The sequence below is a fragment of the Egretta garzetta genome, unplaced genomic scaffold (assembly GCF_000687185.1).
Source record: "Egretta garzetta isolate BGI_Z169 unplaced genomic scaffold, ASM68718v1 scaffold34, whole genome shotgun sequence".
Taxonomy (NCBI): Eukaryota; Metazoa; Chordata; class Aves; order Pelecaniformes; family Ardeidae; genus Egretta; species Egretta garzetta.
In genome coordinates this window covers 2,860,932-2,875,842 of record NW_009259586.1, presented here as the reverse complement: position 1 = coordinate 2,875,842, position 14,911 = coordinate 2,860,932, and the positions used below count along the sequence as shown (strand labels likewise).

The window sequence follows — 14,911 nt, the reverse complement described above, 5'->3', positions numbered from 1 at the left end:
CTCCTCTCGGCCGCCCTCCCCTCCTGCCCCGATGCCCGGTGTCCTCCCCCCTGCCCCATCGGCAGCTCCCACCGCGAGCGGCGGGCGAGCAGCAGGACCAAGTCCCAGATGTATATTGGCACACTGCCAAGCCCTTAATGACTTCCCTGCCTCCATGTAAAAAAAAAAAAAAAAAAGATCTAAAGTGGCAAACATGAGAGCATATTAATCAGAGGCGCTGTTGTTTATAAACGCAGAGAACTGCCCTAAACAATGCAGCGCGGATCCGGGTGCTTTCTGCCTCCTGCAGAAGGGGGGACCATCTTTTAACAACCGCAGGCTGGAGAGCACTGGTTCTCTTTAAGACATACAAACACAGAGAGTGGGAACAGAAGGGGGGGAGCTTAGCATTTTCAGGACCTAAATAAATGTCATCACAAATTCTGAGAACATACCTAGAGAACTTGTATCAATGCATATATACAAATCTCAAAAGATAATTTACACATAAACCTCTAGTATGCCTAATACACTCCTTGACAATTATTTCCCCTTCTCACTTCCTCGCTCTTCCTCCTCCCCCTATCTGCCCCAAATACATATTAATTACGCAGTAAATGGAGCACGTTTTAAATTTGCTCTTTCGATTCTTGTCAGGTGTTCATTTGAGCAGTCTCACCCTTCTGCGCTGGATCGCACACAACTGATGTCTCTTTAAAGGTTTGGCTGCATTCTCAGAATTGCTGCCACTTCACTACCAAAGCACAATCGCTGCTGCTATTCTTGGCTCACGAACTGTTCCACTGAAGTACTCCTGAAAATAGTTGGGTTCCTTCTGAAGACATTTATTCTCTGTTTCTTTGCAATAGCCGCTGAACACTGGACAGGCTTAACCTCACTTGAAAAACAACAGACGAATGAAAATCAAATCTGTTTGCTTTTGTTTCCATTCAGAAAACGTTTTCAAATGCAGCTGGAAACTAAGCTTGAGAGTCGATTTTGCAATAACTTTAAAGTCAAGATATTGTTGTGGATTATTATACTCCTTTATATCAGCTACATGCGATTGAAATTTCTATTAGTTAAGATGATGTGCCAAAACTGGAGGAAAACGTGAGACACGTTCTCATGTTGCTTCTGTTTTTCTTATTAATATAATAAACTTCCTGATATCTACTTCAATTTACGGAGGCAAGTACTTACAAAGGGCACCTAATTCAAGGGGGCTGAGTTGACCGGACAGGGGTACATTGGAAGGCAATGCAGAACCCCAAGGATGAGTCAGAGCCCACACCAAAGTTTGGGGGCAAAATAAAGCCCAACTTCCACTCCAGCCCGTGCTGGCCAATGAGCGGCTGTTCCCTTCCACGAGCTCCATCTTGTAGCAACATCGACAGGGCACGAGTCTGATAAATTTGAAATCCTTATGGATATCTGAAGACTAAAAAAAAGGGGGTTGAGAGGTCGTGCAGACCACTCACCTGATCTAAGCAACTGTTCCTGATACACGCTAAGTGACATTCGCCCAACCCAACAAGGAAGCCCTCCAGCAACGGAGACTGCACATTCCCAAGTGCTCCACCTCACTTCTTAAAGATAGCTTTCATACTGGCACGTTTTTTCCTAATGTCTCACTTTAATCTTCCTTGTTGAAATTTAAGCCCATTATTTCTTATCTGATCAATCACCGGCATACAGAACATATCATTTTTCTTCCTTGCAGCCATCATTTAGGTATTTCTGCATTTTTAATTCCAGTCTGCCTTTGACTTAGCAGCTCCAATGCCTTCACTCTTTGCACAGCTTGTTTTCAAGATCTCTACTCATTCCAGTTGCATTCCTCTGCTGCTCTTCCAGCTGGTTCACCTCCTTCTGGAGGCACAGTAAGCCAAACTGGACTCGATACTCAGAGGCCTTATCAGAAGTGCCTCATGGAAAGCAGTACTGTTTACTTCCCTCAGTATGCTCTTTTCACCAGCGTGACACCATTCATCTGCTCTACCCTGGGACCAACTCCAGATCCAATTTTGCAGTGCGTACTCACACAACCATATTTGTGTACAGAGCTGTTCTGGCCAAAATAAAGAACCTTTCCCTTTTGTTTGTTTCTTATTCAATTACACAATTTTGTGACCACTATTCCACACTGTAATTTTGTCTTACAGTTGCCTTGCACTATTCTCTGCACTTCATCCTGGCTTGTATCAGGAATAGTGTGGTCAGCAGGAGTAGGGAAGTGATGGCACTGGTGAGGCTGCACCTCGAATACTGCGTTCAGTTTTGGGCTCCTCGCTACAAGAAAGATGTTCTGTTGCTGCGACATGTCCAGAGGAGAGCCACAAAGCTGGGGAGGGGTCTGGAGCCCAAGTCTTACGAGGAGTGGCTGAGGGAGCTGGGGGTGTTCAGCCTGGAGAAGAGGAGGCTGAGGGGAGCACTTATCGCTCCCTACAACTGCCTGACAGGAGGGGGAAGTCGGGGGGGCGGGGTCCCCATCCCTGGATGTATTCAAAGGATGGGTAGACAAGGTGCTTAGGGACATGGTTTAGTGGTGGGATGGCAGGGTTACGGTAACGGTTGGGCTTGATGATCTTAAAGGTCTGTTCCAACCTAAACAATTCTGTGATTCTATGATTCTCCAGTTTGGCATCATTAAACACTTTAATGTAGGCTGTTGTTTATAGCCAAAAATCAAATATCAGAGAGTACAAATTTGCACTCATTGTAAGGACTGATAGCTACTCCCTGTCTACAGCTTCCCGAGCAGCTATGACACTTCTTGCAATAGTTTCATCTCATACTTCCCACTTACTTACACCACCACATGTCCATCACGAGACAGCCTTCTGAGGCACTGACAAGGGTTGCATAAAGTCGACTTTACAATGTGATTTTCCCTCTCATTCCGCAGTGCCTGCTGTGCTGCCAACAGGGAACTGCTCCCCTTTGGCATGACCCGCTCTCCACAAACCCACATTAGCTCTCTGCTTCCCTTGCACAGCCTAAACGCACAGAAATTGCTTCTTTGGTTACTTTTTCCAGTACTGTTCTAGGGGATTACAGTGACCGATCTCTAATTCCCCGTTTCTCCTGTCTCACCTTTAACACTGGATAGTTTAGTCCCTGTTTTCTCATTCTCACTCTGAAAGAATGCCGGCAGGCCAGGTTGCTCCAAGCCATCCTCAATGTAGCCTACTACAAATGTCATCGCTTCTAGACAATTTGAAATATTTTATTTCCTTAAGTACTCTAACTCGCTGTAGCCTTAGAACTAAGTCAATCATCAGTTTACAGATGAAGGGAAGAACATTTAAAGTGTTCCTGATACCACCTACAAATGGTTCTCCCTCCCAAACTCTCAGACCAGTTCCCTTGGCCTTCCTTTCACTAATGGACTTAGGAAAATGTTGTCTTTTTTGTTCTTTGTTTTTTTTTCCCCGAACAGCTACAAACTTCTTTGGTTTATATTTGTTTCTTGTAGTATCATACCTGTTTCCTAAGCTGTATCAACTCAGGTTTCTGGTAATTTTGACGTGACATTACTCCTTTCTGCTCTTCCCAAGGACCAAACTCTTGTTTCCCAGCCACTTTGACCTTAGTTGCTTTCTACCTTTTACTTCTCCACCATCAGACAGGTCCTGCTACTCAGTCTCTTCACGTGCTCTGTCAGAAAAGTGCTATCTGCACATTTTAACAACTTGCCAGACTCTTTTTGTCTCGTGACCTTTTTCCCCCGGACACACAGTTCATGTATCTGGCCACCACCAGGGCACAGCCCTCTACAGGGAAGCTGGAGGCAGGATGCAGGTCTACCGATTCCAAAGAAAAGCAGTGGCCTTTGAGTCAGGATGGTTTTGCACAGCCCCGCTCTTTGAAAGTGAGGACAGCAAAACTATAAAGGCATCTCAGTTATTTATCCTTTTACAGGTTTCTATTTTTCCTTCTCCCGGTGAAAAATTCTCATCACTGTCAAATAGATTTGAAGCAGCAGATTTATTTTTCACACTCTGCTGCCTGATGTCAGATAGCATACACAATACAGAAAAATTCATTCCAAAGATTAGTTTACTGATGAGTTTTTACCATCATTTTTCATTTGTAATGTCCATATTTGTGCTACACAGCGGCTGCTACTTCTCCATCTATATTCGAAGCATTATACGGAATTTTTGAAAATTTACATGGGAGACAAACCCCTTTACTAGCTGACTCACGTCTCACAACTTTCCCATTACTGCATTTCAGAAAATGCTCATCACTCAGGAGGACATCCAGACAGTACCTACTGGCTAGATCCCATCTCCATGTGACTGCTACATTTTTGTCCTCGTATGATGGTTTTTTACCTTCCTTTTGTCTACACATATACCTGTCACTTGTGACCTTTGGTAACACAGCCTGATTTCCAGGGACATGTACCAGACAACAAGCACTAACAAATGCTAAACAAAGCCCTGAGGAAAAAAACAAGAAGAAAGAAACATAATCACCACTCACGCAACCTCTGGTGGTACCTGACCGTCCCTTTACAATGCTAATTCGATGAGACTATTGGCAAAAGATTTAATCAAAACAAAATACTGATAATGTCTGTATTTTTTAACAAATGGCATAACATCAAATTTGATCCCACTAGTAGGAAAGCTTTTACGTAGCCACGCTGCGGAAACCTTGTCCATAGTGATGAGCTGTCCACTGAACTACTCTGCAAATTATGGACAACACCTAGTCAAGAGATGCGAAAAGTGAAAGCTGTTAGGAGTTTTACTGTGGATTAAGCATCATGTGTTTGCTATATACAGCTATTTTCCACAGCAGTAGTAGACATAGCCAATTCTTGCATTTCTAAAGAAACATCACCACACTAGTTCCTTCATTCAAGATCAACAGCCATGACACAATGAACATCTTCCCAGGAGTACCTAGGACACATTTTTAAAAGTGTATTGTCTATAGAAAGTGTGAAATGATACACATCGGAAATGTGCAAACAAGGTGAATAAATATATTATCCAATCCTTGGTTTCTACTTTATAGTGTTTAGTGCTTTAACTATTACATATGAAAAACACTGTTTATGGAGGACCCAGAATAAATCAATTTCTAAAGTTTTTGTTCCTTAATTTTTCAACTAAAATCAAAACCACAGTAATGCCTTGCCAACAAAGATATTGTGCTAGTGGAATTACAAAATACGGGCCCAAAGATAGAAAGTTCAGCAAATAATTTCCATAGAGGCAGTTTTCACATGTGCTTTATTCATTATAAATCAGCCTGTTTGCCATGCCTCCAGGAAATCAAGCTAAATCTTATTTCAGACTTCTGAAATGAGACTTTATTCATATGCTACAGACCTACTTTTGCACATACATGGGCAATTGTTCAAACGTGTTTACCTTGAAGGTTACTATTACTTTGCTAGATCTGATGAAGCAACCGTAGTTCAAAGCTTACCTGTGTTTGCTAACTATACTGACTGGGTTTAGAATAGATATTATCTCTTCCTGTAACTTTTCTCCAGATTTGACTTTACAGCCATATAAAATCGCTCTATTAGAAGGAACTAAAGTAGCCCACAGTTAAAGGATTGGATGTTTGAAACTAGTATTGCCAGGCATGATTTTAACAGTAAGCAGGTTGTTTATTTTTAAACCTTGCTTCCTAAAAATATTATCAAACCCAAAGTTCATACGAACAGATTCATAAGAAGAGTGAACCAGCCACACAACAGGCACTCAGCAACTTCCAGCTGCCCACAGCACTTACTTCAGCATGGACATTCCGTGCCACAACCATGAATATGCAAACTGCAGCTAAAGAAATCCTGAAACATGAAATAAAACTTCCAGCTTCACAGAAAAGTTCAGCACAGAATCTGGCATCAGCCCCCAGCAGGAAAATAAATCTCTAACTGCTGTCAAATTCTCACTTCACAGAAAACAACAGATAGAGCAAATTAAAAGTGTAACTCTTTGGTTTCCACAATGTTTGCGCATTTTCTCATTTTGACTACTGCATGAATTACTTGCTTTCATTTCTTTTTAAACTTCGGAAACATATGTTATGGATCTATTCCACAAAATACTCCACTCGCCAATACAAAATAAGTGCAGAAGTTTGATCATGACTCCTGCAGGACACGCTACATTTCTTTTGAGTTGATGGATGTTGGTTTTGCATTGCTGAATTGCAGAAAAGTGAAAGGCATCTTGGAGAAAAACTGATTACTTCTTTTGATCTTTGTTCTTATAATCATCAAACACACAGTGGTTGCCTGGAGACTCCTATACAAACTTCGTAATTTGTAAAGAAACAAAGAGAGATATATTACTTGCTATTTTTAATCTCCCCTGGTAGTTTCCAGAAATTACCTTAATTCTCTTAGATCACATGGCAAAGGGATCATTCCATTAATGCCTCACACCTTAATGAAGTTAACTATTCACCACATTTATTGGATTTTGTTGACAAAGTGGGGAGGGAAGAGATAAAAAGCTCCATCTTTAAGTAAAAATAACAAACTGGACTAGACATTAGAGTTCTGCTCATAAATTACAGATACAGCTTTCCTTCAGTGTAATCCTGAAAAGGATTACAGAGGGGGCATGCCAAGAACAAGCTCAAGATAAAAGTTCCAGACAAATAAGTCTTCTACAGATAATGCTCTAAAGTACTACAGAAAATAGTTACCAATGAATAAAAGACTGTTTTCAAGGAATAAGATTTCTAAAATATTCTATGCCATTTGAAATGTTTTAATTTCTTCTATTAGCAGTTTGTCTGGTTAATGTTTTATAGGCTACCTTAAAAGAGAAACAAAAAATCACTACTCTCATCCACTTCACTGATATTTCCAGATGATAAACCTGACAAAGAATATATTAGCGGTCATTAATTCCCACTTTCCTTACATTGGCAGAACATCCTTTTTAATCCATGACATTGCAGTTAAGAGTTCTGATAAGTGCTTTGGGTAGGCCATGGCAGTAGATAACAGAGACTGCTGATAAGAGAATAAAGAGATAAAATAGTGTGATTTTTACAGTGAAGAGGCTGGCAATGCCTCTCTAACAGCCTTCCTTGTATCCAGGTGGTTATAAATAGGGACTGGAAGGAATGTGGTTGCATAATTTCAAGTTAACTATGAAGGAATATGACCCTATAAAAAGAAAAGCTACAGACATGAATTTACATTAAGCATCTTCTGGATACAAGATGCTAGAGCACCACGATCCTGGCTCTTTGATTAATACCAGTCATCCATCAAAAGAAAGTTACTGTTGTTCATCATGAATATAAAGAAGCCACATATGGAGACTTGCTTGGGCAGAATCCAGCACAGGTCTAACAAGCTCCAGTTAGGCAATCCGGTTACCAGGGAGTGAGAAAGCCCTAAGCACTGATGTATTATTGACTGCCTCTAGGCTTTGAAGACGTCCAAGAACGTTCATGAAGAGATCACTCTTCTACAATGCAGGTGCTGTTCAGACAGACAAAATTCCTGTCTATATGTGGATCAGGTACCTACAACTGATTCTTCTGAACAACTTTGATTATTTTGTTCCTGCCCTTCACTTCCCCAGAGAACTTTTACTTGCAAAGACTCTTCAGTAAATCAAATATGCAGGGAACCAGACTCACAGACATATTCCTACTGATAATATGAGGAGGAAGGCAAAAAGTTTTCTTCTGACAACATAATGCTCAGTCAGAATCCTCATGTTTCAAGTTCTTCATTTTCTTATTCACAAAAATATGACCCAGTTTGAATTAAATTTCATGGAAAATTCATAATTTATGTCCTGGAGGTTTTCAGGATATAGAATCCCAACATTTTTGCTAAGGCTAACAGTTACACAAATCCTAACAGCTGAGATGAAAAGGTTTTGGCCTTCCCTGGACACTCTTCTCTCTCTTTATGCTCATCAAGGTGAATGACAAAGCCGGTATGAGAGACCACGTAAGACTGTCAATATATGTCTTCCATGGGCACAAAGGTCTCTCAGGAGCGAGACATGCTATACTCCTTTCTTGGCCTCAGATAGCAGCCAGCAGCACAGCTGTCGTGGTTCTAAACTGAGCTAGAAAGATATTTTTTTTTCTCCTGTAACTGCCTGTAGTTAGTAAATGAGCTGATGCTCCACCTGCTGGAAGCGAAATAAATGAGCTCTACTATTCAGCAAGTACTTTCTACAAGGAAGATGCAACCATTTAAGTCCCAAAACACAATCTCTTGCTGTCAGGAGACAAAAAAGTAGCCAAGCATTTAGCTTGTCTAAGACCCCCTTCCCTGCTCCAAGAACTGCGTACAGATTTGCAGGTGCCTTTGAAAGCTTTTGTTTTGACTTTACATAGTAAACAACAATCTGGCAATTTTGACTCTGTGCACTAATTGCTTTCAAGTAATACTTTTGCTAAGGATTTGATATGGGTCAGCTTGTTTTGTGCAATATGGAATATAATATGAAGTGGAAAAGCTGCTGCATTCCTTCTCCTCCTCACATCTGTACCAGCTTTTACTGTATTCTGATTTTTTCCAATGGTGACAGAAAAGTAGCAAAAGAGTAAAAAAGCAAACTAATTCAACGGTGTAAAACATCTGCTGATAGTTGCCAGGCTGAAAAACTACAGCAACAAGTGCTTATCTTACACAGCAAGTTAAAATAGGAATCAGGAAAAGAAGTCTAAAACCTCAAGGTACAAATGCATCTGGCAAGATCAAAGTCAGACATCTCGTACTACACTCTTACAAGCCAAGTTCTTTTATGGAATATGTTATGATTTATGGTGGACTTTGTTTCAATGATTTACAGTATGTTTCTTAAAGATCAAAGAAAGATGTTTCAGAAACGTCTACAAAGATGCTTGGAAGAAGTCTAATAGTGACCCTCAGCCAACCTGAGCCGCTTGAGTTGGTCAATCTGTCTCTACCATATAATTAATAGTTTCTGAAAATAATAAACAACTAAATATATACACCCATATTTAGCTATTTATATATATAAATACAGCTAACACAAAACATCGATCTGATGGTTAACAAACACCTCCAAATCAAAAAGAAGCCATAATGTCAGCCACCTTCCCTGCTGAAATGTGATTTGCAAAGATGAGGAGAATGCTGCTCTAACTGGGGGCAACTCATTACCTCCCATCTCACTAAAGCCAAATACTTGAGAATACAGAAGCAGAATCTCTTCCCCCCCCTCAAAACCCCAGTATTTAAATAAATAAACAATTATTTCATGTTGCCTTTTCAGATTAGTGTTTCTGGGGAGTAGTTGAGTAATATTTTCAAGTGCATCTCGATAACCATAAAAGCTAGAATTTCTAAGAGAAATTATTTTCTTATCTAACTAAAACTTCTAAGGGCAACACCAAATAATTTTCTCTGCTGGAGTTCAGTATCACAGCAGCAAGAACAGCAAAAATAGTGAAAGATTCACTAATGCCCAAAGGGAAAATCTGCAGACAGTTCAGATCCAAATTTTGTGATGTCTGACAGCATTAATGAGTGATAATAAGCAGCATTTGAGATCACACAGAAATTACTAATAGTCAAGACACCAAAAAAACCCTTGTGACTTAGTCCAGATAAGTTTTTCTAAGCCATAGATAACTGTACCTTAGAACACTCCCTGCTTTGCATACCAGGACATACATATACAGCAGTGATGAAAAAGGTGATTTAGACCAAGTACTGACAAAGCTCATCTCCGCTGTAGAAGTGACACAATCTCTGGCACGGAAGGGCAAATGAGGAAAGCTGCTTCTTATTTTGTCATCAGCAGTGTCAGGGAAAAAAAGGTAGCTAAGAGACTTGCTCCTCAATACGCTATTTCCAACAGCCAAAAGAAGGTCGGTGTGTCTATCTGCAAAGGATGGAATGAAGTGGTACAAAGGCCTAGGATAGTAAACTAATTTTCCCCAAATACTATTTTCCTAATGTGAAAATAACACTTGAGAGCGTAAGCGAGTAAAGGCATACAAGTGTCACAGCAGAACACAAGCAAGGTTCCTGGGTTTTGATTTACATAGTTATATGCAAAGAACTTTAAAGAATATTAAAATTGCCAAAATGATAGTAAAAAGCTTGGAAGTACCCAACTTAACAATGCTTCTGTAAGAATGATGGCTAAAGAAATATTTGGATGTCCTGCAGATCATATCCATTATAACTTTCAAAAGAAATAGAAAAAATCTGGAAAGACCCCACAGGTCTGAGCACCTAAATAAGATAACCTTTTAGAACTGGATGCTAGAAATGACATAATATATTCTGTAAGAAAATGAGCAACAGCATACACTTCACTTTAAATCCTGTTATTTGAAGACAATTCTTAACATTCCTTAAGTTTTTCCAACACCTGTGCTAACAGTTAACCTAGTTAAAGGAGTCCCTGCTCATTGCAGACGGGTTGGACTAGATGACCTCTCTAAAGGTCCCTTCCAACCCAGAGCATTCTGCTATTCTATGAACAGTGGAGGGCATAACTACATAAAGAACAGGTCGGTACCGCACCGGGTTTTGATTCTTACCTGTTTGGGTCTTACTGGGATGATGCTGTCCACCTGCTCCTTGCTGCGGAGGAGGACTTGCCCCTGCTTGTCCAGTACCTTGTGCTGGGCTGGTGCCGGTCAGAGTCCCAGTAGGCAGTGGCTGACCCCGCTTTAGGAGCTGCTTCTGTTCTTGCTGGCGGAAGCGTGGAGGCACCTCTCGAGGCAGGTAACGGGACGCAGCTGGCTGCTGCCCATTAGCAGACGCACGCTTGCCATTGCTGCTGTTGGTAATAGTGCTGGTGGAAGTACTGGTACCGGTACCGGCAGGTTGGGGCTGGCTTAAACTGGTCTTAATAGGTTCTGGCACTATATAAAAGAAAAACAAACCCAGAAATTGCTTTAGTATCAGAAAAGTTGGGGGGTGGGGTGTGTGTTCTGTAACTGAGCAAATGGATAATGTTTTTATGTTGTCTTCCAAACAACACTTGGCAAAACATGGACTATAAAATATGTAAAATACATTCTAAATAGAAAAGTGTTACGACCAGAACTCAGGGCTGGGTTACTATGTATGTGGCCTCCTGAAAGATTTTATATAACAATTTTGAAATCTACGTCTAAAAAACCTGATTTTGACCGGCTGTAAAATCTATGTACCAGAATACAGCTTCACACCCAACTCTGTGAGAGCCTACACATCTTTTTTTAGCTGTGCAACCCTGCCGGCCTTATCTCACCCACTTCCCCCTTCCAGGCTGCAGCAGACAACGGTGAGGTTGTTTGCTATAAATATCTGGCACCGCTGCATGCGGAGAGAGAGCAGTATAGGCTGAAGACGGAGCAATCTATATCCACCCAACCAAGTTCATGTCAATACTCAGATGGCTCCCATATACACAGATGTGTACGCCTATGTGCGAGGCTGGGTGTTTATACTAAATAGGATTTTAGGAAAGAACACTACGAAAGACACTGATTTCCTATTAACTCTACAACAGAGCATGTAAAAAGCTTCTTGGATGTTTTCACTTCCAGCATTTCTAAGATATCTTGGACTGCTGTCAAAACAAGATGTCTAAGAACACTTACCCTAAAACAGTAATTAAAAGCCAAATAAATAAAAGCATGACTAGAAATAATTGTTATGCTCAAATAATGTGCAGGGAAATTTAATTATTAAATAAGAAACAGTAGCACAGAGTAACTTTTTTTTTTAAACTGGAAGAGTTATTAGGACACAGAAAGTAGCATGCTGTGAAATTTGAATTTCAGAAAATTAATTCAGTTGAAAAGGAGTGTATATTAGAAGGGGAAAAAAGCTTCCAGATAATGAAAAGCTGTAAGAAAAGTTTTCAAGTAAGATTAATTTGTGTTACTCCTACTTTAACCAATCTGTAGACATATGTGCAAATACTTTGTACCTACAATGATGCACAAATATGTTCTATGTATTGGGATTTTAAAAGAAAGTTATGCTTGCAGGCAATTTGATCAAAAAATAATTTTTAAGGACTTGAAAAATACAGGGCTTATGTTTTCAAGAGTTACGATTAAAATCTGATCATAATTACTTCCTTTCATTGAAAAGCTTACACAACTCTTGCCAGAACAAGTCTGTTTGGGGGGATATTTTTTTAATCCAGTGCCTTACAAAGCCACCAAGTTTTTGTATCCCACCGAAGAGCAGAGCACAAGAACCATTGCCACACTTTGCAAAGTCACATTACAAGCATTTCTCTGCAAAGCACTTCTCATTTCTAAACTGACCCTGAAATGCAGTAACTGAATAAAGTCACCACATTTCAGCTTTATCCTAAGCTGCACATTTGCAGGAACACAAGTGAATGGGCACAAGGACAAGCAAGCCTACACCATTATTTTTCCATGTATCATAAGTGACTAAAGGAAAACCTCATCTGTAGTAAGAAGCACTCAACTTCAGCTGCAAAATGGATTCCAATGTGTAAAGCATGAACATTTTAATCAATGTTAGCGTTACTTTTAATGATAAAAAAGGTTTTGTCTTTCAAAGAAAGGTGCCAATTCCCCAGTATATGCAGAGCACATCCATTCAGGTACCAAACCAGGCAACCAGTTCACGCTAGCACAGAAAGAATACCTCAACAAATCTTACCTTCTCTCTGATTTAATAAATGTTTTGACCAGTCTATGGGATAGGCTGAAGACATACATTTGTGGCTAAAGTTTACATTGCAGAGAAATAAATTTATATGGTTATTTGTACGTCAGTATTTCCACACAAGAGCAACACAAGCTTTTCTTGAATATTTCAAGTCTAAAACCTGTAAACATTAAATAGCTCCTCAACTGTTCCTTTTCCATAGTTTTAGCCTCTTCTTTACTACCAGGACAAAATACAATGTTCTATAAACACTACTGGAATTAAAACAGCATTAAGTTTTAGAAATGAGGATAAATTCTGGTTGTTCTCTGCTTAGGCAAAACGCGTCGCTTGTTGCAGTATTTGAACCTTTTGTTCCTTATGGTAACAAATCTTCTGTATGGTTTAAAACAGGAGGTAGGAGAAGAGAGGAGATGTGACAATTTAGCATCGAACAGAATGCTCCTTTAAACTGCATGGGAAGCTACTGCACCCGTCTACAGCACCCTCCACCTTTTTAGTTCAGCAGATTTTCAATTTTGCCTGTGAGATTGCTAATATCACCATCAAATCACACTGCCTACAGCCACGAAAGCTTAAGTTTTCAGGCTTCTAATGATCTCCCATAAAACAAGTTAAAAAACCTGACACACCAGCTTATTCAGCACTCAACACAAAGTTTTTGTTTTCTTGTGGTCTTTACCTAAACCTTCATATCGGGCATTTCAGGACACCCTGGTCTCCTACATTTTCACTCAGGCATACATTTGAGATGCCCCATCCCAACCTTGCCTGCAATAAGCAGGTCAGGCTCACCTTGGTCTGTAGCAGAATTTGCCGGCACGGCTTGGCACGGAGAGGCCAGCAGCACCGGGTCCCTTTGGGGTCAGCACGAAGGGAGTCAGGGCACTGGGAGCAGAGCGGCACGGCGCTGGCTGAGGACGGCAGTGCATGGCAGGGAACCCGCTCAGCTCGCTTGGCGGTGTTTATCAGAGCGCTCGGCCACCCAGAAGCCCAGAAGAAACCCTTTGGGCTTCCTACACGCACAGAACCGAGTATTCCTCCAGCTCCTCACAAGTGCAAAACTGCACCTCACCTCGTTATCCGTATGCTACAGAACCAGCGCTTGGCCGCTCTCCAGGTTTCGACAGACCTGAAAGCTGACTGCCGGCCGCAGCAGAAGCAGCAAAGAGGTGTCGAAGCAGCAAAGAGGTGTCAAGGCAGTGTTGAGGGTTGTTTCAAAGCGAGCAGGGACTTGGACAAGCAAAAATATGCCAAATTTGACAGCAACCATCAGCATTTTGCTTCTCCAAGACTTCTGGAAGCCTAAACAATTTTCCCTATGCTTATTTCTGCAATAAAAAAGGAACTCTGAGTATAAAAAAAATTTTAAAGTACCAGTAACATCTGAAGGGCAGAGAATAGAACCTTCTGTGCCTTTTCAAGCTGTATCACCAGCTTTGGAAATGAACAGTTTATCCTAACCCTGACAAGTAAAAAAGTGGATGAAAAATGTCACAAAATGCAGAATAATTCATTTCAAATATCAGGTTTGCATACTCAACACATGTGAAAGCTATTTTGTTTCCACAATATAAATGAATGTCACCTACATGATGCAAAATATTTTGTATAACATCAAGACTATGTATTGATTGGTTTAGTGGGCCTTTCTTAAGTCCCCTTGACCTTACCATTCCACCTGGCCTTTACAAAAATTGCGGTATAAACTATGAATTAAGCTGATCATCTCGGAGGAGGGCAGTCCCTCCGGAGACAACTGTCCCCCCGGCGCTGCGGACAGCCCGTCACCGGGGCACGCACAGCTTCGGTGGGTCACCACCACTGCCCGCCCGGTGGGTACCAAACCTGCTGCATGGAAAACACAGGCTTGGGCTCAGGCTCTCACCTCCCATCCTCCTGGTTTGGGAAGGCTGTGCCACCTTAGACTTGTATACATGCATTTTTTAGCACCTCTTGTCCAAACTTGAAATTGTATCAAAAGCCAACTCCTGCTTAGTTTTCCTTGTGTGGACAAATTGAAAGGATAAATTAAAATAGTATCGCTTTTTATGGTTTTGAACAAAGTGTATATTTCCATTTCATTTGGGAGATGGTGGGCAGAAATTGGAAAATAGAGATCTTCAGGTGTTACTATTATTATTACAGAGATGTAGCCATTTACCTACCACTACTACTGCTATTATTATTACAGAGATGTAACCATTTACCAGCACTGAAATTTCACAAAAGATGAAGCTGTGTGTGATTTGCTCATGGCCAAAAGATTCAGAAAGAGCACTCCAGACAGTC

At 40.8% G+C, this 14,911-nt stretch overlaps 1 protein-coding gene across 2 annotated transcripts in view; it reads right to left on the bottom strand.

The window, feature by feature from the left end:
- Window positions 1–14,911, bottom strand: part of TNRC6C (trinucleotide repeat containing adaptor 6C) — a 90,129-nt gene that overhangs the window by 49,651 nt on the left and 25,567 nt on the right. For both annotated transcript variants that reach the window (XM_035893333.1, XM_035893335.1), the window contains exon 2: window positions 10,516–10,842. The gene's annotated coding sequence lies outside the window, so the exon portion shown is untranslated. The remainder of the gene's footprint in view (window positions 1–10,515; window positions 10,843–14,911) is intronic.